The sequence below is a fragment of the Strigops habroptila genome, chromosome 6 (assembly GCF_004027225.2).
Source record: "Strigops habroptila isolate Jane chromosome 6, bStrHab1.2.pri, whole genome shotgun sequence".
Taxonomy (NCBI): domain Eukaryota; kingdom Metazoa; phylum Chordata; class Aves; order Psittaciformes; family Psittacidae; genus Strigops; species Strigops habroptila.
Genome location: NC_044282.2, coordinates 54,016,955 through 54,023,209, shown reverse-complemented (window position 1 = coordinate 54,023,209; position 6,255 = coordinate 54,016,955).

Here is a 6,255-nt window from a genome sequence, read left to right as displayed (position 1 = left end):
CTGTCATCAGATTATTCTCACGGATCAAAGTTAAAACACTAAACAGTAACCAGCTTAATGCTTGCATCTGTTTAGTAATCACAGTTAACATGAAAAGCTGTTATATTTTGTTTTACCTCAATTGCATATATATATACACACACACATGTATAAATTTTCAGAAAACTATTGCCATGAAAACTGCAATTTAATTTCCCCATGGAAAACGCTCCAATAAGTGCAAAATAAGTATATATGGTCTAGAAAAAGGCGAATTCAGCTGCTCTCTGAGAGGAACAGTACTAAGCTATAAATCTGTCTGGACAGAGAAATGCAAAGAAATCCTGTTCATTATGCTTTCTCTGTGTATTCTAGTCTTCCTCCCTGAGTTAGGTAAGAAAAAGAAGATAGGTTTGGCTGCCAGATATGAACGAAGAGAGATTGTACTCTGAACTGATACAGGGGGCTTAGAAAATGGGATGTGCTCTAAACTTGTAATTGTAAACTTGTTTATAACGTAAATAAGACTTTAAAAAGAGGTGAGAAATAAAAAGGTTGTCTCTGTCCTACAAATGCAAAACAGAAGTAGAAAGATATTAAATTACTTCTGCATAGGAAATATATAACTGAACCAGAACAGAAGCCAAGCTGAGCACTGAGGAATTAGTAACTAAAGCATGAAACCATCCTGAATTTCAGAATTTATTAACAAAAAATCTGTTCCTTCTGCCCAAACCTTGCTCAAGGTTCAGCCACTGAAAGCATAAAATATCAGGAAAATTCTTTGCATTTTTCTAATTCAAGAAGAAACTCTTAATGGATTTCTTATAGATAAAAATTATGATTCAATTTCCACCCTCGTTTATCTCTCAAGATTTCTTTTAGCTTTGCTTTACATCTTTTTATATATGCATTAATGTTATGTCTTTCCATCCATGTATTCTTTAAATCAGCTTATGCTCCCATAATTTCTGTAACTTAGTATGAAATTCAGAGGGCTAAAACCAATGAAGCACAGTAACAGCAAAAGCAAACTTGTCTTCATGTCAGTATAATGGATAGTGTGATAAGCTGGAATTCTGCGACTATATGAAAGGAATAAGAAATTTCATTAAAAATGCACCAATAAGCGGCATAAAATACATGTAATTAGACTGTTGCCTGAGGAAAAAAAAAAAAAAATTAAAGATCAGTGTCAAAACCCAGCTACCTTACCCCTGAGAATAAGCAGGTAATGTATCTAAATCCATGCTTGCATTTATGTATCTGTACTATTTATGTGTATCATTCAACCTGACTAGGCCATGTTGTGGGCTCCAGAGACTAAACCACATTCATTCTCTCCCTGAAAACAATTATGTATATTATTGTAATACAAAGATGTTTGAACAGGTTTTTAGAATCCTATTGTGTTTTGTATTTTGAGCCAGAATGGCATTTAATATAAGCATCAAAATGTATCAGCCACCTTATTGTGATCTATTTTTAAAAGATTCAGCTTCTAGGTCATCAGAACAGGAACTAATTACTGATTATAAATTTTTCAGACTCATTCTATCACAAGCTTCTCACACTCATAATAACCTCAGTTCTCACGCAGTTCTTTTTCAGTCTTGCAACCATGACCTGTACACATCAGAACAAAGATACTCATCACAAAAGAGGATTTGATACTGGTCTAAACCAACATTAATGCATGGAAACTATAGGAGTAATAGCAGTGGCACCACAAGTCTGGCCTGTATTCATTGTCAAACAGCACACAAGGATTGCAGTGGCAGGGAAGGCCAAAGGCAGTACCTTCACATGGTGTAATACAACATCGTACTGATACACCGTGACTTCCCCACAGCTTTAGCACAGGCTGCAATCATGCAGGTGGATAATTCTATACTTGTGTAACCTTATGGATATTTGTGGTCATACCAGAGTCACCATTGCTATTCTTATGCTCAGAGAAAGTTTGGGAATTGGTTAGATTTTGCCAAGTCTCCAGAGTCAATCATAGGCAGTGTGATAAATCTTGCCTGCAGTGTCTGTGCCTGGATATGAGCTAGTCATCCTAAACCTCTCGTTTTTAAATAAGGACAAATGGGCACTGCTAGAGTGTGATTCAGATGGTCTGTTTGAGAAGTATACATCTGGTCAGAGGAATTGGTTTCAGCTGAGCAGAATTTAGAACAGGAAGAAATCTGTTTCTGAACTCAGCCCACATTATTCCTGGAAATGACAGCTTTGTTCTGAAGTCATCTGTTCCTGTTTCAACCTGAATTCTTGCAGGCCATAAATGGAAATAAAAACCCCTTCTTAACTAAAAATCTAGAGATTTTTCAGCTCCACAGCAGCAATGTCCCTCCCTCCATTTCTGATAGAAGACACAAAATCCCCTTGTACTATTCATCCTTTTCCCCTTTACAAGCTGCGATGGATCCTTAAGTTATTTCTTACCCATCCCCAAGCAATTCCTTGCACAACCAGCCTCAGACCCTCTCTTTCATACATGGCCCAGAACTTTTTTCTTCTAGAAGTGCTTTAAATGGTCTCTTCTTCTCTCAGAAAACCCTACCCTTGACGTGCTGCAGAAGCACATAAGGAACTCAGTTTGAGCCAGGACTGAGTGCAAATAAAGAGGTGTCCTCGTTCCCAGACTGGTGACAGACACTTCCAGAGCATGCATTTACCTGGCAGAAAGTGCAGAGAGATTTATGAGAGCTATGTGCTACTACTGCCACTAGTGATGTGCATTTGCAGGAAGCATCTGGTGCAATGACAATAAGGATTTGAAATGCCAGATTTGATCCACTGGGAGGCAGACTATCAGCTTCTCATTTCAAAAAAAAAAAAAAAAAAGGTGAGTAGAACTCCCCAGTTTCTCTTTCCCTGGAGGAGATGCTTGTGGCAGGATCCCTCAAGTGGTCTCACTGCTGGCTTACATGAGGGAGTAATTTTCATTGAAAACTAATCTTTACTGTGTCAGAGTCTCAGTGTCAATTTTATCTGTGTTTCTTGCTGTCACTGCTATTTTCCTCAGCAGCAGTGCCACTAGCCCTGCTATTAGCCACTGCTGGGCTTTACCTCAGAAAAACCCAATGTCTTTTTCCTCAAAAAGTTACAGAAAGGGGCAGCATTAATAACAGTAAAATTATGTTAAAGGCACTGCTGCTGAAGGGCAAAAGAGGTTAACTGGGCAAAGCTATGTTGGCCTGACCCAGGCAGGATCCCAATAGCAGGCTTAGAGTTCACTAATTTATATTCACATCCTAACCTGAGCTTTGCAACTGGAGCCCATTTCCAAAGACCTGTCTAAATAGGGGCAATCAGGAAAATGAACCTGACTTAACTAAAAATGTGACTTGAAAGCGGATTAGCTGACGTGCATTTGTGAACACTTCTAGGAAGAATAAAAGTGGGCTTATTTCTATTTATTTAATTTCACTTTTGGCCAGGAACTAATTAAAACTAATTTATTTATATTCTCAGAAAGGATATTAGCTGTTGAATTTAATGCAATTTAATGGAATCACTTTAAAAGCTGAGTCATGTTAATGTTGGGTTATTCCTTGTAAATGAGATCTATTTTTAAAACTCTTACCAGAAATTCAAACTTTCCAATAACTTCCTTGGGTCCTTCTTCTGCAGCAATCACAGTTGATACCTTATATATAGTTATCTTCAAGGGCATAGCAGTGGGAAACCTTTTTTGCTAAATGCTAACTGTAACAAATGAAGCCTGGAGAAATTAAATAATCGAATGGAATAAAGAATGAGTGGTTGTGGCAGTTTAATTCTATTCCATAATGTTATGCTCTGAATCCCAGGAAATTAGGATGCATACTTCTTGCTGCACCTTGCAGTAAACCTTGATTGGTGTGGACAAACCTTGCTTGGTGACACAGACCACTACCAACATAAAGACCACAAGAAACTGTGGTTACACAGTTGTTTGTCTGTGCAATCTGCATTAATCACTTGTAATGATAATCCCAAAGGAAATTAAGTATGAGCACAGGCATCCATCCTTTTAATAAACAGAAATGTCCTTACTTTGAAAGCCAAAAGATCTCTGTTCTTTCATTTATTCTCCTTCTAGTTTGCTTAAAACACATCATTCCCCTTTTGTACTTGAGTTTCTCCCTATACGCAGAGGTGGATATGTTCCTATCTTACTGAGCAGGAGAGTTCTGAATGGCAGATGTTGTTTAATAAGAAACAGTTGCAGTAGTTACAATGCAGTAATTTTCTATAATAAATATTTGAATATACAAAAATAGTCATATGCATTCCATATTTTCAACACAAGTATACTATCAACAATTTTTTTTTTTAGAGAAAATATCAAAGGAGTTGCCCACTAAAAGAGGAAAAATATTCTTCTAACTCAGTGTAAGTTAGAATAATAACAATTTTTAAGACATGTTCATCTTTAATCTCTTTAGGAGCTTCTGCCAGGCTGCAGCAGGCAGACTATTCTTTTCCTCCCGCTCCCCATCTTTTTTTTTCCCTATTTAAAAATCTTTTGGCTTCATCATAATCAACACAATATATGTGCAATCATGAAAAATAGCCTGCAGCTCTGCTGGATGAAGCATATCAGCTTGTTCTCCAATTTTAGAAAATTCTATTTTATGGCTATCACAATTGCAATGAAGAAGCAGAGTTGCAAAGAGAAGCTGTCTGAGAAACATTCATAACTCTGTTTTGAGGAAAAGACTAAATGATGACAAACAAGGTCCTTATCAAATCATTAAAAAAAAAAAAAAGAATAATAAAAAGCTATGATTCACCAGGGAAGAACTCAGATTATGTTGTTATGTATGTTGTTTGGGAAAGTAAATTGACGTGGAGAAAGAAACATAATCTCTGATATATCAGAAAATCTGGAATTCTTTCATGGTGTAGAAGTTGATCCTTGTCCCTGCAAAACCAAAATGTAAGTAAATATAGCAACAAAGTCCTGACCTTTCATCCATATTGCAGTCCTCTGACTTGTAAATTTCCTGCTCTAATGTCACTCTGTGAAAGTTTGGATTAATGATGCAAAGAAATATTTGCCTTGATAATAAAGTGTTTTCAGACTCTCTGCCTCTGTTTTCAATGCCTCATTATCCTTATTTATAGTATGTAAAGTCTGTAACTTGACAAGACTCAGTAACACTTTACATTTTACAAGTCTGGAGACAAAGGATCCTTCTTGACTTCTACATGTTTAATACTGTCAAATCATTAAAGCTGTCCCAATGGTATCCCTCCTTGCCAGATTTGAGACCTTATTAAGATTTACAGGAGAAGTTTGAGATTGGTGAACAGCAGTAGAAGCATATTTCCCAACTGAATTTGCACCAGACAGCTAGCTCCCAGTCTTCGAAGTTAGTCTTATTTTGCTGAAATTGCTGTTTCTTAGGGCTCATAAATAATGATAAATAACAGTGACAAAAATGAGCTGAGAATAACAAGAAAAACTAGAAAGGAATCAAACTGAAAAGTGCACTGGCCTAATTCAAACTCACCGAAGTCAAAAGGATGTATAGGTTGAGTTCTTCAAACTCTGCACCCAGCTATAGGAACAGAACACGTGTGAGAGGTTTGAAGCCCACTGGTTGTGTGAAACTCACAGATGTTGAAAAATATTCAGCCTTCACTCTCATTCTTTATCTCTTATTTATCCCCTCTTGCCATGTGGATCTCAAAAACAGCCCCAACCCTCCGCAAATGCAGACGTCTATAATCTCCCCTCTTCCAGAGGATTACTCATACAGAACTCAAGACACAACAGAAAAGTAATTCAGGTAATAATGACTATAGACAAAGATGCTGGGGAGGAGACAAATCAACAGCCACCTCCTCCTGCAACGCTGCATCGTTCTTCTTCCTTGATATCCTTGAAGAAGCAAAAATTAAGGCTGTAAGTGACTTAAGATTGTTCATAGAAAACATAGTGGTAAGTAGTTAGATAGGACAGTGATGGAACTGGAAGACCTGGGAGAAGATGCAGCTCTCCATCATGAAAGATGGGGTAGAACAGAGTAATAGTTATAGGTAAGGTCATGTATTTAAAAGTTGATGCCCATGGTAAAAAGGGATGTAACTGTTGAATGTCAGCATGTGAGATCATGGAAAGGAGAAACTGGAACTGAATCCTAGCAAATACAGCTGGACTCTGTGTGTGTGTGTGTGTGTGTGTGTGTGATAATTTTGAATTTCAGTTCTGTCCTTCATTGTGCTTATACTTTCTACCACCTTGATATCTACATGCATTCATGCAGACAGCGAGACACT